Raw genomic sequence first — 19,760 nt, 5'->3', positions numbered from 1 at the left:
GGGTCCTTGTACATCAGTCTATGAAAGTAAGCATGCAGGTACAGCAGGCAGTGAAGAAAGCGAATGGCATGTTGGCCTTTGTAACATGAGGAGTCGAGTATAGGAGCAAAGAGGTCCTTCTGCAGTTGTACAGAGCCCTAGTGAGACCACACCTGGTGTATTGTGTGCAGTTTTGGTCCCCTAATTTGAGGAAGGACATTCTCGCTATTGAGGGAGTGCAGCGTAGGTTTACAAGGTTAATTCCCGGGATGGCGGGACTGTCATATGCGGAGAGAATGGAGCGGCTGGGTTTGTTCACTCTGGAGTTTAGAAGGATGAGAGGGTATCTCATTGAAACATATAAGATTATTAAGGGTTTGGACACGCTAGAGGCAGGAAACATGTTCCCGATGTTGGGGGAGTCCAGGGGGTATGGAGATAAGGCAGGGATGGGATACTGAGTTGGATGATCAGCCATGATCATATTGAATGGCGGTGCAGGCTCAAAGGGCCGAATGGCCTCTACTCCTGCACCTATTTTCTATGTTTCTATGTTTCTGTGTGTGCTCCTGTCTGAAACAGTTCATAATATTAGATTACAAGGACATCGCCTATTTTTGTCTACCTTCAAAGAAAGTCAAAGAGAACCTTTGACTTTCTCAACAATTTCCAAACATCGTACAGATTTAAAACTATCCTTACATAAATCCAAGGTAGATAAAAATGCTGGAGAAACTCAGCGGATGACACAGCGTCTATGGAGCGGAGGAATAGGTGACGTTTCGGGTCGAGACCCTTCTGGAAACTCAGCGTCTCGACCCGAAACGTCACCTATTCCTTCGCTCCACAGATGCTGCCTCACCCGCTGAGTTTCTCCAGCATTTTTGTCTACCTTAAACTAAAAAGCAAGTGGTTTATCTTCGCTGGAAGTGTGCACATCTGTGGAGCGATGTGACCATCTCACCTGTGGGGGAAACACATGATGCAAGTTTACTTATGGTGACATGTTGCTACTCATCTGTAAAAATGTGATTTGCCCCCGGCTCACTGCAGAGGCCAACTTAATGATCGGGGACATACATCGACTCATTTTTTGATTTCCAGACAGCTGGGCTTGTCTGATCTTTCCCACAAAGCCTCCCAGTTGGCAAGAGCCTTTTATTCCTGCATTACCTGCCTACAAGTTCATAATTGAGCTCATTAAAAAGCAATACGCTGGTTTATGCACCAGATTCAATCTGCTAACCTGCCCATTCTCCGCAGACCTGCAACTGTGACGTACGTCAGGCAGGAAGTGATGTGAAACATTACTGGATACACTCGTCAATCAGTACAGGCATCCAGTACATCATTCCACAGGTATGAAAGTAAGCATGCAGGTACAGCAGGCAGTGAAGAAAGCGAATGGCATGTTAGCCTTTATAGGAAGAGGAATCGAATATAGGAGCAAAGAGGTCCTTCTGCAGTTGTACAGAGCCCTAGTGAGACCACACCTGGAGTATTATGTGCAGTTTTGGTCCTCTAATTTGAGGAAGGACATTCTTGCTATTGAGGGAGTGCAGCGTAGGTTTACAAGGTTAATTCCCGGGATGGAGGGACTGTCATATGCTGAGAGAATGGAGCAGCTGGGCTTGTACACTCTGGAGTTTAGAAGGATGAGAGGAGGTCTTATCGAATCATATAATATTGTTAAGGGCTTGGACACGCTAGAGGCAGGAAACATGTTCCCGATGTAGGGGGCGTCCAGAACCAGGGGCCACAGTTTGAGAATAAGGAGTAAGCCATTTAGAACGGAGACGAGGAAACACTTTTTCTCACAGAGAGTGTGGTGAGTCTGTGGAATTCTCTGCCTCAGAGGGCGGTGGGGGCCGGTTCTCTGGATGCTTTCAAGAGAGAGCTAGATAGGGCTCTTAAAAATAGCAGAGTCAGGGGATATGGGGAGAAGGCAGGAACGGGGTACTGATTGGGGATGATCAGCCATGATCACATTGAATGGCGGTGCTGGCTCGAAGGGCCGAATGGCCTACTCCTGCACCTATTGTCTATTGTCTATAATTGTTTATTGTCTATTGGTTCACAAGTTCTAGGAGCAGCATAAGGCCATTCGGCCCATCAAGTCTACTCCGCCATTCAATCATGGCCGATCTGTCTTCAGTTTCAGTGTAGTTTATTGTCACGTGTACTGAGGTACAGTGAAAAGCTTTTTGTTGCGTGCTAACCAGTCAGCGGAAAGACAATACATGATTACAATCGAGCCGTTTACAGTGTACAGATACATGATAAGGGAATAACGTTTAGTGCAAGGTAAAGCCAGTAGAGTCTGATCAAGATGTCACCAATTAACACACAGACTGAAGACGTCTCAAAGCCTTCTGCTCGAGAAGGATCCCGACCCGAAGCATCACCTCTCTATTCCTTCCACAAATGCTGCCTGACCCGCTGAGTTCCTCCAGCGCTTTGTGCCTATCTTCGGTTTAAAACCAGCATCTGCAATTCCTTTTTGCACAAGAACAGAAACATAGAAACATAGGAAATAGGTGCAGGAGTAGGCCATTCGGCCCTTCGAGCCTGCACCACCATTCAATATGATCATGGCTGATCATCCAACTCAGTATCCTGTACCTGCCTTCTCTCCATACCCCCTGATCCCTTTAGCCACAAGGGCCACATCTAACTCCCTCTTAAATATAGCCAATGAACTGGCCTCAACTACCTTCTGTGGCAGAGAGTTCCAGAGATTCACCACACTCTGTGTGAAAAATGTTTTCATCATCTCGGTCCTAAACCTGGAGAGAAGGCAGGTACGGGATACTGAGTTGGATGATCAGCCATGATCATATTGAATGGCGGTGCAGGCTCGAAGGGCCGAATGGCCTACTCCTGCACCTAATTTCTATGTTTCTATGTTTCTAAACGATTTCCCCCTTATCCTCAAACTGTGACCCCTTGTCCTGGACCTCCCCAACATCGGGAATAATCTTCCTGCATCTAGCCTGTCCAACCCTGTAAGAATTTTGTACGTTTCTATAAGATCTCCCCTCAAACTTCTAAACTCTAGCGAGTACATGCCGAGTCTATCCAGTCTTTCTTCATATGAAAGTCCTGACATCCCAGGAATCAGCCTGGTGAACCTTCTCTGTGCTCCCTCTATGGCAAGAATGTCTTTTCTCAGATTAGGAGACCAAAACTGTACGCAATACTCCAGATGTGGTCTCACCAAGACCATGTACAACTGCAGTAGAACCTCCCTGCTCCTATACTCAAATCCTTTTGCTATGAATGCTAACATACCATTCGCTTTCTTCACTGCCTGCTGCACCTGCATGCCTACTTTCAATGACTGGTGTACCATGACATGTCATTTAATGATCTCTGCCTTAAAAATAAAAATGGAAGCTTGGATTGCTTGGCTTCGGGAGTCCGTATCACACGAGCGTCTCCTTGAGCGAGCGCGAGGTGGGAGAAAGCACCTGTTTATGTTGCTACCACAAGCCGTGCGCGCTTGGCAGCCGTAACGCCTGCAAGTACGACATTTCCCAGCTGTTTTACAGCACCTATCTTCCACTATGCATCATTTACAAGCTTGATGCTCAATAAACCCTAATGCAGAACGCCATAAACGCAGACAAGAATAAATAACACAGTACGACTGTTTTCTTTGAATAAAATGAACCTTTTTAGGCCATAACAGGATATTGAAATGCTTTAAGACTGCAACGAACATCTATGTCACGGGGCCTGGATTGCATTATTCTCAGTTCCCATTTTCCCAACCAAATTCACAACAACAAACAAACATAAATGTGAAGAAAAAGGTACGACTCTTTGGGCGACTGCTCACGGCCATACAAGCGACATGTGTGTGGAGAACATGGATAGGTGACGTTTTGAGTCTGAAAGGTCCCATCATGAAACTGTGAAACGTCACCTATCCATGTTCCCACAGATGCTGCCTGACCCACTGAGTTACTCCAGCACTCGGTGTTTTTAGCTTAGTATTAAAGAAATTCATTCAAAATGTTTAAAAAAAAACACCATTTGGACAGTTTTTATGAAATGAGGTTAATTAAAACTACATCGAAATAATCAAAACTTTAAACCCAAGCAAAGTAATAAAAACAACACTGTCACCTCCCACTCTGCCTCCTGACTGCACACTGGAATCAGCGCTAAAGTCTGAAGAAGGGTCTCGACCCGAAACGTCACCTATTCCTTCTCTCCAGAGATGCTGCCTCACCCGCTGAGTTACTCCAGCACTCTGGGTCTGTCTGCACCAAAGTCAATGGGCATGCACGCAGACTGCCCCTGTGACAGTATATACAGGAATCTGGTGATCACACCAACACAAGAACTCCCAGATTCCTGTCCCTATTCCAAGCACGGAGTTAATTCCATGATCCATGGATTGCATATTTTGCTAACACGATATGTTCAACTACAGAGTGGCTAAGAAAAATAAATCCAGGAAGCTGACATCATTTTTTGTGTGCTACATCATTTCTGGCAGGTTTTGCCTAGTGTCAGGTTTAACAGAGCACAAGGAACTGCAGATGCTGGAATCGTCAGCTAAAAGACAAAGCGCTGGAAGAACTCAGCAGGTCAGGCAGCATCTGTGGAAGGGAGTGGACAGGTGACATTTCTGGTCAGGATCCTCTTCAGACTGCCAGGTTTAACACATTATCTTAAAACCTCTTGTTAGAAGCACTAATCCTGCTCCACTTTAGACTTTGGAGGTACAGCATGGAAACAGAGGCCCTTTGTCCCACCAAGTCCACGGGGACAAGGTACAAACTCTGTACAGATAGCACCCATAGTCTGGATCGATCATGGCTGATCATCCACAATCAGTACCATGTTCCTGCCTTCTCCCCATATCCCCTGACTCCGCTATCTTTAAGAGCCCTATCTAGCTCTCTCTTGAAAGCATCCAGAGAACCGGCCTCCACCGCCCTCTGAGGCAGAGAATTCCACAGACTCACCACACTCTGTGAGAAAAAGTGTTTCCTCGTCTCCGTTCTAAATGGCTTACTCCTTATTCTTAAACTGTGGCCCCTGGTTCTGGACACCTCCAACATCGGGACCATGTTTCCTGCCTCTAGCGTGTCCAACCCTTAATAATTTTATATATTTCAATAAGATGCCTTCTCATCCTTCTAAATTCCAGAGTGTACAAGCCCAGCTTGTATACTCAATTGTATACTCAGCCCAGCTTGTATACTGGGCTTGTATACTCAATTGTATACTCAAGCCCAGCCTGTCCACCCCTTCCACAGATGCTGCCTGACCCCATGAGTGACTCCAGCTCTTGGTGCTTTGTTCAAGACCCAGCATCTGCAGTTCCACTTGCCTCTTCTCACTGCTACGGTAGTCTCTGCCGATTGCCAGGATTAATTAGGGTTAGTCAATCGAGAAATGAATCTGCCTGTCAGTCTTCAGAAGAAACATGGTTAGAAGGAGTGATGGATTTTTGAGCTAACACAAAAGTCAAATGATATATTCCCTCTCAGTAGGGCAATCATCAGAAGGAGTTACAGTGCTTTATCAGTCATAGTGTCACAGTCACAGAGTGACAGAGACACAGAGACACAGAGTCACAGAGTCACAGAGTGACAGAGACACAGAGTCACAGAGACACAGAGTCACAGAGACACAGAGTCACAGAGTCACAGAGACACAGAGTGACAGAGTGACAGAGACACAGAGACACAGAGTCACAGAGTCACAGAGACACAGAGTGACAGAGTCACAGAGACACAGAGTCACAGAGACACAGAGTGACAGAGTCACAGAGACACAGAGTGACAGAGTCACAGAGACACAGAGTCACAGAGACACAGAGTCACAGAGACACAGAGTCACAGAGACACAGAGACACAGAGACACAGAGACACAGAGTCACAGAGACACAGAGTGACAGAGTGACAGAGACACAGAGACACAGAGTCACAGAGACACAGAGACACAGAGTCACAGAGACACAGAGTCACAGAGTCACAGAGACACAGAGTGACAGAGACACAGAGACACAGTCATAGAGTGATACAGTGTGGAAACAGGCCCTTCAGCCCAACCTGCCCACACCCGCCAACATGTCCCATCTACACTAGTCCCAACTGCCAGCATTTGGTCCCTATCCCTCCAAAGCTGTCCTATCCATGTACTTGTCTCAGCGTTTCTTAAATGTTGTGATAGTACCTGCCTCAACTACCTCCTCTGGCCTGAAGCAGGATCTCGACCCGAAACATCACCTATTCCTTCACTCCATAGATGCTGCCTCACCCGCTGAGTTTCTCCAGCATTCTTGTCTAGCGCCAATGTTACACTAGTTTTGAATTCTACACACTATAGACAATAAACACAAGACGCTTAACTTTTTTAAGTTGAGTTTAGTTTAGAGATACAGTGTAGAAACAGGCCCTTCGGCCCACCGAGTCCATGCCGGCCAACGATCGCCCGTACACTAGTTCCATCCTACACTCTACGGACAATTTACAGAAGCCAATTAACCAACAAACCCACACGCCAATTGCATGTGGGAGGATATCGGAACAATCGGAGGCCAAGTCAGTGGATAATTTTAAGGCAGAGATAGATAGATTCTTGATTAGTGCAGGTGTCAGGGGTTATGGGGAGAAGGCAGGAGAATGGGGTTAGAGGGAGAGATAGATCAGCCATGATTTGAATGGCGGAGTAGACTTGATGGGCCGAATGGCCTAATTAAGCTGAATGGCCTCATTCTTCTACTATCACTTATGATCTTATGAGCTTGCGAACCCATGTGGCCGAACGTACAAACTCCACACAGACAGCACCCGTGGTCTCTGATGCTGTGAGGCAGCAGCTCTACCCGCTGCTCTGCCAGTCACGTTGCGCGGGCGGAAACGGAAAGGGAAGCAAACCTGTCATAGAAACATAGAAAATAGGTGCAGGAGGAGGCCATTCGGCCCTTCGAGCCAGCACCGCCATTCAATATGATCAAGGCTGATCGTCCCCAATCAATAACCCGTGCCTGCCTTCTCCCCATATCCCTTGATTCCACTAGCCCCTAGAGCTCTATCTAACTCTCTCTTAAATCCATCCAGTGATTTGGCCTCCACTGCCCTCTGTGGCAGGGAATTCCACAAATTCACAACTCTCTGGGTGAAAAAGTTTTTTCCCACCTCAGTCTTAAATGACCTCCCCTTTATTCTAAGACTGTGTGGCCCCTGGTTCTGGACTCGCCCAACATTGGGAACATTTTTCCTGCATCTAGCTTGTCCAGTCCTTTTATAATTTTATATGTTTCTATAAGATGCCCCCTCATCCTTCTAAACTCCAGTGAATACAAGGCTAGTCTTTTCAATCTTTCCTCATATGACAGTCCCGAAATCCCAGGGATCAATCTCGTGAACCTACGCTGCACTGCCTCAATCACAAGGATGTCCTTCCTCAAATTAGGAGACCAAAACTGTACACAATACTCCAGATGTGGTCTCACCAGAGCCCTGTATATAAAGCCCTATCGAGTTATTAAGCGTTTTTTTAAAAACTCATGTAGAATTTTCCAACAGAATGAATGATGATGTTGTAACGTGCGTTAATTTCCAGATTAATGATTAAAAGCCCCGCGGCTCGAGAGAGAATCCAGATAATACTTTCAGCGAATGAGTTGCTCATTTCAAGCGGTGGCAGCTGGGAAACTAAGGTAGCGCTGACTGGCTGGTTAATTACGGGAGACACATTGCTGTAAACGCAGGGATGTTCGCAGAGCTTAATCTGGAGTGTAAAAGGCTTTAATCAGCTAAGTACTGCTGGTGTGTAGCGTAGCTGGTACAGGTGAGGTGCCTCCAGCTATCCTACAGCAGAACTAGCAGCTTAATCCTCTCCAGCAGAACACCATGCCAAGCAGAATTAGCTGCTCCGAAGCTGCAAAGGTGAGTTTCAGGTGAACTATTCTGTCCAACACAAGGCGCTTGGATAGAGAGGATTAGAGGTCGCAGCCTCAGAATTAAAGGACGTTCCATTAGGAAGGAGAGGAGGAGGAGTTTCTTTAGTCAGAGGGTGGTGAATAATATTGGACAATACAATATACAATAGGTGCAGGAGTAGGCCATTCGGCCCTTCGAGCCTGCACCGCCATTCAATGTGATCATGGCTGATCATCCAACTCAGTATCCTGTACCTGCCTTCTCTCCATACCCCCTGATCCCTTTAGCCACAAGGGCCACATCTAACTCCCTCTTAAATATAGCCAATGAACTGGCCTCAACTACCTCCTGTGGCAGAGAATTCCACAGATTCACCACTCTCTGTGTGAAAAATGTTTTTCTCAACTCGGTCCTCAAAACTTTCCCCCTTATCCTTAAGCTGTGACCCCTTGTTCTGGACTTCCCCAACATCGGGAATAATCTTCCTGCATCTAGCCTGTCCAACCCCTTAAGAATTTTGTAAGTTTCTATAAGATCCCCCCTCAATCTTCAAAATTCTAACGAGTACAAGCCGAGTCTATCCAGTCTTTCTTCATATGAAAGTCCTGACATCCCAGGAATCAGTCTGGTGAACCTTCTCTGTACTCCCTCTATGGCAAGAATGTCTTTCCTCAGATTAGGAGACCAAAACTGTATGCAATACTCCAGGTGTGGTCTCACCAAGAACCTGTACAACTGCAGTAGAACCTCCCTGCTCCTATACTCAAATCCTTTTGCTATGAATGCTAACATACCATTTGCTTTCTTCACTGCCTGCTGCACCTGCATGCCTACTTCCAGTCTGAAGAAGGGTTTCGGCCCGAAACGTCGCCTATTTCCTTCGCTCCATAGATGCTGCTGCACCCGCTGAGTTTCCCCAGCAATTTTGTGTACCTTGCCTACTTTCAATGACTGGTGTACCATGACACCCAGGTCTCGTTGCATCTCCCCTTTTCCCAATCGGCCACCATTCAGATAATAATGGTGCTAGATAGGGCTCTTAAAGATAGCATTTTTATCTACCATCGATTTTTCTAGCATCTGCAGTTCCTTCTTAACCAATACAGTGCTGAATATTTTCCAGTTTCCACCTTTGAATCATATGACCACTGTCGGGCATCGCTGGTTAGTATAGTTAGATCACTCAGGTCTCGTCAGCCAGATCATCCACTTGTTCTGTCGGCCATTCGCAGTAGCCACTAATTGCCACTGGCTTACAGAACAATTGGCCAAACCACATCCTGATGCTTAAATTAACCCCTTCAATCCACACTCTGCTGAAGTTCATCAGGAAATTAATACGAGGGATGTGGATGAAGATCATGTCCCCAACAAACAGCAAACCAATCTCTTGATCAGCGCGGGTGTCAGGGGTTACGGGGATAGGGCAGGAGAATGGGGTTAGGAGGGAGAGATAGACCAGCCCTGATTGAATGGGGCAGAAGACTTGATGGGCCGAATGGCCTAATTCTACTCCCATCACTTATGATCTTCTGACCTTCTGATGCGACAGTGACAATCAGAACCTTTTTCTATGGATGGAAAAAAATCAAATAACAGGTTTAAGGTGAGAGGGGCGACGTTTAAAGGAGATGTGCGGGACAGGTTTTATACACAGAGGGTGGTGGGTGGTGGGTGGTGGTGGTGGGGGCAGATATGATAGTGGTGTTTGAGAGACGTCTAGATGGGCAGGTGGATATGCAGGGAGTGGAGGGATACGGATCATATGCAGGCAGGTAAGTGATGGTCCTGGCATCATGTATGGCACAGACATTGTGGGCCTGTTCCTGTACTGTTCTATGTTCTATGAAAGGGGAATGAATGTAAGGTGATGTGCACCCTTCTTAGGCCCCCTTCGGTCGTGGCTGACCACGGGTGTCCCCAGGGTTGGAGGTCGCCTGTGCGTGACTTTGTTTAACGTGGGGAGACTGGTGCACAGACGGCCACCCCACGTGGGGTCCTTGACAGATCTGGGTCAGGATCCAGTGGCACGGAGTCCAAGACGACCGGAGACCCTTTTCTCCCGCAGCCTTCATCCGCCTTCCCAGCCGTTGTGACATGTTCCTCCACTAAGGTCAGCCATCGTCCTCCGCCTGTTCCACCGTTGAGGTCTTGGTTGGATTGGCTCTTTGTCAGAGACCTCCCCCTCGACCTTACCGCCATGGGTGGCCCTACCAGGAGCATCGCTCCAGACGGCATCGCTCTCAGTATCTCAGGACCACACGAGCTTCTCCACCACGACAAGGTGACGATCCACGCAGAACGTACGCAGAGCGTAAGGAAACCGATATCTCGGCGTGCCAGCCTCACGGATGCAGAATAGTACACAGCTTGTCGCAGCATCAACATCATTAAATCTGCTGCTTCCTCCTGATTAACAATCATGTAAATACATGTTCACAAACCTTGCCACTGACAAGATAAAATGCAAACCGATTGAGGAAACATTTATATGTTGGGGAAAAAAACTTTTTGCGCTCGGTTCCATCGGTTTTCAAATAAAACCAACACAAATCACATCAAAAATTTAACAGGGCCCCTGCCTCGAATGTTGAAGCCTGAAGCCAGTTACAAGGGCCAACTCATTAGAGACAGACTCATTAAAACCTGCCCCGCGGCTACATTCCTTTCAAGAAAGTTCTTCTGTATTAGCAGCATCTCTCTCCCTCTCCCTCGTTCTCGGCAACCCTACTCGGTACGATATCTCCCTTCCAAGCACTCTGTACCTCTCAGTCCCTCCCTCTAAAGAGAAAGACTCCTCTAAAGAAAATCCCTCTTTCTCTTCCTTCTACCTCCCTCTCTCTCTTTCCCTCTCTCCCCCTCCCTCTCCCTCTCTATCTTTCCCTCTCCCTCTCTCCCCCTCCCTCTCCCTCTCTATCTCTCCCTCTCCCTCTCCCTCTCTCTCGCTCTCTCTCTCCCTCTCTCCCTCTCTCTCTCTGCTGCTGCTCTCTATTATCTAACGCAGAGTTGTAGACGCTCTGTGTAACACGCAGGGCTGTTGGCAATCTTGTGTCCCACTTACACAGGCAGGTATAGACAGCACATTACCCCCCTGCCAGAACTAACCCTGCCGAACCATCTCCAGCATCAACCTGCCTCCTGGTGACTTTATCAACACGTGACAAGTCACGGAGGAATTCTTTGCTCGTACACCTTGCCGCCGTATGCAAATAGCCGTCACATAAAGGGCGCTGACATAGTTACAAATCCTCCCCCCCCCCCCCAGACCCCAGCAGTGGCCCCCACAGACACAGGCCCCAGCTGTGGGCCCCACAGACACAGGCCCCAGCTGTGGGCCCCACAGACACAGGCCCCAGCTGTGGGCCCCACAGATCCAGGCCCCAGTAGTGGGCCCCACAGACCCAGGCCCCAGCCGTGGGCCCCACAGACCCAGGCCCCAGCTGTGGTCCCCACAGATCCAGGCCCCAGCAGTGGGCCCCACAGACACAGGCCCCAGCTGCGGGCCCCACAGACCCAGGCCCCAGCAGTGGGCCCCACAGACCCAGGCCCCAGCTGCGGGCCCCACAGACCCAGGCCCCAGCTGTGGGCCCCACAGACCCAGGCCCCAGCAGTGGGCCCCACAGACACAGGCCCCAGCAGTGGGCCCCACAGACCCAGGCCCCAGCAGTGGGCCCCACAGACCCAGGCCCCAGCAGTGGGCCCCACAAACCCAGGCCCCAGCTGTGGGCCCCACAGACCCAGGCCCCAGCAGTGGGCCCCACAAACCCAGGCCCCAGCTGTGGGCCCCACAGACCCAGGCCCCAGCAGTGGGCCCCACAAACCCAGGCCCCAGCAGTGGGCCCCACAGACACCGGCCCCAGCCACAGGCCCCAGCCACAGGCTCCACGTCCGACCCACGTAGGTGACTTCTCAGCGGCACCTCTGCCTGTCCGCTCTCTCGCTCACACACACGGAGAGAACGGAGGAACCCCAAACTCAAACTCACTCCAAAAAATAAAACCACTCCGACAATATCTCAGTTGACCAAACGTGCCTGAAAATATTCAGCTCGCCTTCCCTTCATCACATAATCTTATAGCGCGTCTTTCTTCTGAAAAGCCGAGAGGATTTCAGGATCAAAATTAAATAGACCTCTCCACTCTTTTTACAGACAGGCTGGCAACTCGGTAGGATTGCAGTAATGCCTGACGTAAACCAACTGGTGCAGCTGGGACTTTGTAGAAGTTTTAACGGCAGTAGGTATGGGATTTATTCCAAACTATGAAGTGAAAGCATTAAAGTTTGAAGGTTGATCCAACCCTCTGTGTGATTCACAACAGTCGTCAATCTCCATCCCTGGACTAATAGACAACAGGTGCAGGAGTAGGCCATTCGGCCCTTCGAGCCAGCACCGCCATTCAATGTGATCGTGGCTGATCATCCCCAATCAGTACCCCGTTCCTGCCTTCTCCCCATATCCCCTGACTACGCTATCTTTAAGAGCTATTGTCAGAATGAGGCAGAACGCAAATTGGAGGAACAGCATCTGATATTTCACTTGGGCAGCTCTCAGCCCAGTGGTATTAAGATTGATTCTCTAACTTTAAGTAGCCCCGGCATTCCCTCTCTCTCTATTCCTCCTCCACCCAAGTTGCACCAGCTTCTCGTTCTCACCCAACAAACAGCTAACGTTGGCCAGTTTCCTTTCTCATCGTTACTTTTTTGCGTATCTTTCAACCATTGTTCTTTATCTCTCTACACCACCGTCTATATCTATCGTTTCCCTTATCCCTCACCAGTCTGTCCCTAACTCGACCCGAAACTTCACCCATTCCTTCTCTCCAGGGATGCTGCCTGTCCTGCTACATAGAAACATAGAAAATAGGTGCAGGAGTAGGCCATTCGGCCCTTCGAGCCTGCACCGCCATTCAATATGATCATGGCTGATCATCCAACTCAGTATCCTGTACCTGCCTTCTCTCCATACCCCCTGATCCCTTTAGCCACAAGGGCCACATCTAACTCCCTCTTAAATATAGCCAATGAACTGGCCTCAACTACTTTCTGTGGCAGAGAATTCCACAGATTCACCACTCTCTCTGTGAATTTTTTTTTTCTCATCTCGGTCCTAAAAGACCTCCCCCTTATCATTAAACTGTGACCCCTTGTTCTGGACTTCCCCAACAATCTTCCTGCATCTAGCCTGCCCAACCCCTTAAGAATTTTGTAAGTTTCTATAAGATCCCCCCCTCAATCTTCTAAATTCTAGCGAGTACAAGCCGAGTCTATCCAGTCTTTCTTCATATGAAAGTCCTGACATCCCAGGAATCAGTCTGGTGAACCTTCTCTGTACTCCCTGATTACTCCAGCTGTTTGTGTCTATCATAGAATAACTATTCGCCAGAGACACCGACAGCACGGAACAATGTGTGTTCATTCCAGATTCAGGGACAGTTTCTTCCCAGCTGTTATCAGACAACTGAACCGTCCCCTCACCAACTAGAGAGCGGTCCTGACTTCCCATCCACCTCATTGGAGACTCCTGGACTATCTTTAATCGGACTTTACTGGAAACGTTATTCCCTTCATCCTGCGCCTGTAAGCTGTGGACGGCTCGATTGTAATCATGTACCGTCTTTCCACTGGCTGGATAGCAGGCAACAAGAAAGCTTTTCACTGTACCTCAGTACACGGGCCTGCACCGCCATTCAATATGATCATGGCTGATCATCCAACTCAGTATCCTGTACCTGCCTTCTCTCCATACCCCCTGATCCCTTTAGCCACAAGGGCCACATCTAACTCCCTTTTAAATATAGCCAATGAACTGGCCTCTGTGGCAGAGAGTTCCACAGACTCACCACTCTCTGTGTGAACATTTTTCTTCTCATCTCGGTCCTAAAAGACTTCCCCCTTATCCTTAATAAACAGCCTACTGAGTCCGCACCGACCTGCGACCAGCCCGTTCACTCACCTGCACATGCTTAGGTGACAATGAACTAACGTGAACAGCTATCTTTCAATCAACAACAAATAGTGCCGATTTAGACAATTATGTACGGCCTAATACAAAAGTGTTGGGAACAAGAATTATTTCAGTAGACTTCCGGAGAGTTCCGTTTCATCCGGATTGCCTTCTTCCGATCAAGCAGCGAGTCAGTGTCTAAGAAGGAACTGCAGATGCTGGAAAATCGAAGGCACGCAAAAAAGCTGGAGAAACTCAGCGGGTGCAGCAGCATCTATGGAGCGAAGGAGATAGGCAACGCTTCGGGCCGAAAGTCAGCGTTCGTTTGGCCTTGTTCGGGTTCATTAGAGATCTAATGGCGTAATTCAAAGTCAACAAGTGCTTTTGCATGTAGATAAAAGTGCTGGAGAAACTCAGCGGGTGCAGCAGCATCTATGGAGCGAAGGAGATAGGCAACGTTGCCTATTTCCTTCGCTCCATGCAAAGAGGTGAACAATCTCCACTATAGGAAATAGGTAACGTTTCGGCCCGAAACCCTATGGGTTTCGGCCCGAAACGTTGCCTATTTCCTTCGCTCCACAGATGCTGCTGCACCTGCTGAGTTTCTCCAGCACTTTTGTCTACCTTCGATTTTCCGGCATCTGCAGTTCCTTCTTAAACACACGTGCTTTTGCATAAAATCCCTCTTGTAACTGAAGCTTAGATATTATTAAAGCTGAGGGCAGGGTAAAGAGTTTATTATATTAGTTTACACCCTGGTGCTGGAAAGCAATTCATTATTTGAAGGACTTTGATTTTTTTTTTTCCCTAAGTATTAAAGAGAGCATCCTTAGTCCAAGCATACAGCAGTAAGCAGAGGCAATGCTGGTAATTAATTTTGGTGACATTTAATTCTTCCTATTCTGTATCACTTGGAAGTAGTTAATGTGACTGTAATTCATGAATGCTGAATGGAAGCCATTGCCAGAGTGTGTGGTCAAGATGACTTCATTTATCATTATATTAATGATCTGGACGAGGGAATTGAATGCAACATCTCCAAGTTTGCGGATGACACAAAGCTGGGGGGCAAAGAGTAGGAGTTAACGGGTCCTTTTCAGAATGGCAGGCAGTGACTAGTGGGGTACCGCAAGGCTCAGTGCTGGGACCCCAGCTATTTACAATATATATTAATGATTTGGATGAGGGAATTGAATGCAACATCGCCAATTTTGGGGATGACACGAAGCTGGGGGGCAGTGTTAGCTGTGAGGAGGATGCTAGGAGGCTGCAAGGTGACTTGGATAGGCTGGGTGAGCGGGCAAATGCATGGCAGATGCAGTTTAATGTGGTTAAATGCGAGGTTATCCACTTTGGTGGCAAAAACAGGAAAGCAGACTATTATCTGAATGGTGGCCGATTAGGAAAAGGGGAGATGCAACGAGACCTGGGTGTCATGGTACACCAGTCATTGAAAGTAGGCATGCAGGTGCAGCTGGCAGTGAAGAAGGCGAATGGTATGTTAGCATTCATAGCAAAAGGATTTGAGTATAGGAGCAGGGAGGTTCTACTGCAGTTGTACAGGGTCTTGGTGAGACCACACCTGGAGTATTGCGTACAGTTTTGGTCTCCAAATCTGAGGAAGGACATTATTGCCATAGAGGGAGTACAGAGAAGGTTCACCAGACTGATTCCTGGGATGTCAGGACTTTCATATGAAGATAGACTGGATAGACTCGGCTTGTACTCGCTAGAATTTAGGAGATTGAGGGGGGATCTTATAGAAACTTATAAAATTCTTAATAGGGTTGGACAGGCTAGATGCAGGAAGATTGTTCCCGATGTTGGGGAAGTCCAGAACTAGGGGTCACAGCTTAAGGATAAGGGGAAAATCTATTAGGACCGAGATGAGAAAAACATTTTTCACACAGAGAGTGGTGAATCTGTGGAACTCTCTGCCACAGAAGGTAGTTGAGGCCAGTTCATTGGCTATATTTAAGAGGGAGTTAGATGTGGCCCTTGTGGCTAAAGGGATCAGGGGGTATGGAGAGAAGGCAGGTACCGGATACTGAGTTGGATGATCAGCCATGATCATATTGAATGGCGGTGCAGGCTGGAAGGGCAGAATGGCCTACTCCTGCACCTATTTTCTATGTTTCTATGTTTCTACACACTGAACTGGAAACACAGAAATCAGCTCACAGTTTGGTTTCGTTCATTGACACGTACCGAGCTACAGTGAAAAGCTTTTATTTAATGTAAAATGTGGAATCAATTCTGATAATTCATGTCAATCGAGCCGCAAATAAAGATAGAAATAGATAACACGTCTTCTTGTGACCACGTGGCTTTATTTAGACCTGACTTCAGACTTTAGAGATAGAAACATAGAAACATAGAAAATAAGTGCAGGAGGAGGCCATTCGGCCCTTCGAGCCAGCACCACCATTCATTGTGATCATGGCTGATCATCCCCTATCAATAACCCGTGCCTGCCTTCTCCCCATATCCCTTGACACCACTAGCCCCTAGAGCTCTATCTAACTCTCTCTTAAATCCATCCAGTGACTTGGCCTCCACTGCCCTCTGTGGCAGGGAATTCCATAAATTCACAACTCTCTGGGTGAACAAGTTTTTTCTCACCTCAGTCCTAAATGACCTCCCCATTATTCTAAGACTGTGGCCCCTGGTTCTGGACTCGCCCAACATTGGGAACATTTTTCCTGCATCTAGATACAGTGTGGAAGCTGGCCCTTCGGCCTGCGGAGTCCGCACCGACCAGCGATCAGCCCGTTCACTCACCTGCACATGCTAGGGACAAATCTACAACTTATCAAAGCCGATTAACCTAAGATCTCGGAGAAAAACCAAGAAAAGTCAGTGGATATTTTTAAGGCAGAGATACCTGTAGATAGGTTCTTGATCGGTACGGGTGTCAGGGGTTATGGGGAGAAGGCAGGAGAATGGGGTTAGGAGGGAGAGATAGATCAGCCGTGATTGAATGGCGGAGTAGACTTGATGGGCCGTAGGGCCTAATTCTACTCCAATCTCGATGAACAGAGACTTATTATCTGTACGAATTGTCATGATAAGCTGCCCCAAGTAGGAATTTCATTGTCTCATTTACTCCAACCAACACCTTCCCAACTTCCTTGTATCAACCTATCACTTGAAGAAGTGTCTAGACCTGAAACGTCACCCATTCCTTCTCTCCAGAGATGCTGCCTGTCCCGCAGAGTCACTCCAGCTTTTTGTGTCTATCCACCTATCGCTCGCCAGGCTTTGTTCCACCCCCAACCATTTCCACCAATCTATCCGTCTGAAGAAGGGTCCTGAGCCGAAACGTCGTCTGTCCATTTCCCTCCGCAGACGCCGCCTGGCCCGCTGAGTTCCTCCAGCAATTTGTATTTTGCTCAAGATTTCAGCACTTGCAATCATTTCAAGATTTAAGGGCGGTCACGGTGGCGCAGCGGTTGAGGCAGCATCTATGGAGCGAAGGAATAGGTGACGTTTCGGGTCGAGACCCTTCCAGAAACTCAGCGGGTGAGGCAGCATCTATGGAGCGAAGGAATAGGTGACGTTTCGGGTCGAGACCCTTCCAGAAACTCAGTGGGTGAGGCAGCATCTATGGAGCGAAGGAATAGGTGACGTTTCGGGTCGAGACCCTTCCAGAAACTCAGTGGGTGAGGCAGCATCTATGGAGAGAAGGAATAGGTGACGTTTCGGGTCGAGACCCTTCCGGGTCTCGACCCGAAACGTCGCCTATTCCTTCGCTCCATAGATGCTGCCTCACCCGCTGAGTTTCTCCAGCATTTTTGTCTACCTTCGATTTTTCCAGCATCTGCAGTTCTTTCTTAAATAAATGATAGTCCAAGGCTCACCAATGAGGTAGATAGTAGTTCAGGACCGCTCTCTGGGTGTGGTAGGATGGTTCAGTTGCCTGATAACAGCTGGGAAGAAACTGTCCCTGAATCTGGAGGTGTGCGTTTTCACACTTCTGTACCTCTTGCCCGATGGGAGAGGGGAGAAGAGGGAGTGGCCGGGGTGAGACTGGTCCTTGATGATGCTGCTGGCCTTGCCGAGGCAGCGTGAGGTCTTTGTGAAAGTATGTGTCAGTACAGTGTACCTGTGCCTCGAACGTAACACCCATGTTGAATAATCATGCCTAGCTAATGTGGTGAATCTGTGGAATTCTTTGCCACACAAGGCTGTGGAGGCCAGGACAATGGATATTTTTGAGGCGGAGATAGATATGGCCCTGTCCCACTTGGGCTATTTTTATAGTCGTAGCAGGTCGCCGAAAAACCAGTGACTGGACCCCCCCCTTCGACATAAAATTTGAAACAGAATCATTACTTTAACAAAAAAAAAAAAGAAGTCAGCACCAGTGACAAACTACGTTAACCTGCCGACATCTTCGACAGCACCTATGTCAGGAGAAGTCACGCTACGCTCACTGGCGTCAAGCTACGCTCACTGTCGGCGACTCTCCCCGAAAACTGTTCAACATTTTGAAAATCCAGAAATCGCTTCGATTCTTTGGGCGAATGAGGAGACGACTCACGACCGTACAGGCGACAGCCCGGCGACCATGTGGCAACACCCCGGCGACCACGTGGCAACACCCCGGCGACCATGTGGCAACACCCCGGCGACCATGTGACCATGTGGCAACACCCCGGCGACCATGTGGCAACACCCCGGCGACCATGTGGCGACACCCCGGCGACCATGTGGCAACACCCCGGCGACCATGTGGCAACACCCCGGCAACACCCCGGCGACCATGTGGCAACACCCCGGCGACACCCCGGCGACCATGTGGCAACACCCCGGCGACACCCCGGCGACCATGTGGCAACACCCCGGCGACCATGTGGCAACACCCCAGCAACACCCCGGCGACCATGTGGCAACACCCCGGCAACACCCCGGTGACCATGTGGCAACACCCCGGCGACACCCCGGCGACCATGTGGCAACACCCCGGCGACCACGTGGCAACACCCCGGCGACCACGTGGCAACAGCCCAGCGACCATGTGGCAACACCCCGGCGACCATGTGGCAACACCCCGGCGACCATGTGGCAACACCCCGGCGACCATGTGGCAACACCCCGGCGACCATGTGGCAACACCCTGGCGACCATGTGGCAACACCCCGGCGACCACGTGGCAACAGCCTGGTCACCTGTAGTCGCCTAAATAATCCCCTAAGTGGGACAGGCCATTTAGATTCTTGATTAGTACGGGTGTCAGGGGTTATGGGGCAAAGGCAGGAGAATGGGGTTAGGAGGGAGAGATAGATCAGCCATGATTGAATGGTAGAGTAGACTTGATGGGTCGAATGGCCTAATTCTGCTCCTATCACTCATGGACTAATGGATCTTAAGTGAACGAATGAGAACATTCATTTATTCGAACTCTTTTATTATAGAGTTAAGTTATTATATTACAAGCTAAAGTGCCCCCAACATTGCTGTTAAAACTTAGTTGTGAAATAAAGCTGGATTTGTTCATTGACGTGCGAAGTAGTGCCATTGAGAGGTATTAATAGGACAAAGGGAATATTTTAAGTGTGGATCCATTCCTCGTCAGCACTTTCCTAAGGAAAAGGAGTATAGGAACAGCAGGCCCAGGCTAAGGGCAGACGTATCAAAGCCTTCACTGATCCTGACAGGTTCAGGACAGGGCCGTTTTTCTCTCGTTTTCGTTAATCTGAAAAAATGTCACCGGCTTGCCATGTGGTTGCTGCCACTGCCCACCAATAAATCCAGCACACTCGACTGGAATAGGTTACAGAGCCAGAGGCATCTCCAAACTCTCTCTCATTATCAGAACTGAACTGAATCCTGCACTCGGCTCGGATCAGAGTCAGTCTGTGTAACTCCAGCAAACCGCAGGCTTAATCCCTTGGGCCCAGAGATTGCTTCGAGAATCTTGTATTTCA

At 48.6% G+C, this 19,760-nt stretch overlaps 1 protein-coding gene across 11 annotated transcripts in view; it reads right to left on the bottom strand.

Annotated features, from left to right (window-relative positions):
• rbfox1 (RNA binding fox-1 homolog 1) overlaps positions 1-19,760 on the bottom strand; it is a 778,480-nt gene that overhangs the window by 175,311 nt on the left and 583,409 nt on the right. The window contains exon 1 of one of the 11 annotated variants that reach the window (XM_033041159.1): positions 4,111-4,242. The exons of the other annotated variants lie outside the window; for them this stretch is intronic. The gene's annotated coding sequence lies outside the window, so the exon portion shown is untranslated. Of the gene's footprint in view, positions 1-4,110; positions 4,243-19,760 lie in introns of those variants that run through there. 11 annotated transcript variants of the gene reach the window in all.

This window comes from Amblyraja radiata, chromosome 22 (assembly GCF_010909765.2).
Source record: "Amblyraja radiata isolate CabotCenter1 chromosome 22, sAmbRad1.1.pri, whole genome shotgun sequence".
Taxonomy (NCBI): Eukaryota; Metazoa; Chordata; class Chondrichthyes; order Rajiformes; family Rajidae; genus Amblyraja; species Amblyraja radiata.
Note: the sequence above shows the minus strand (reverse complement) of the source record. Positions and strands in the feature narration are given on the sequence as shown.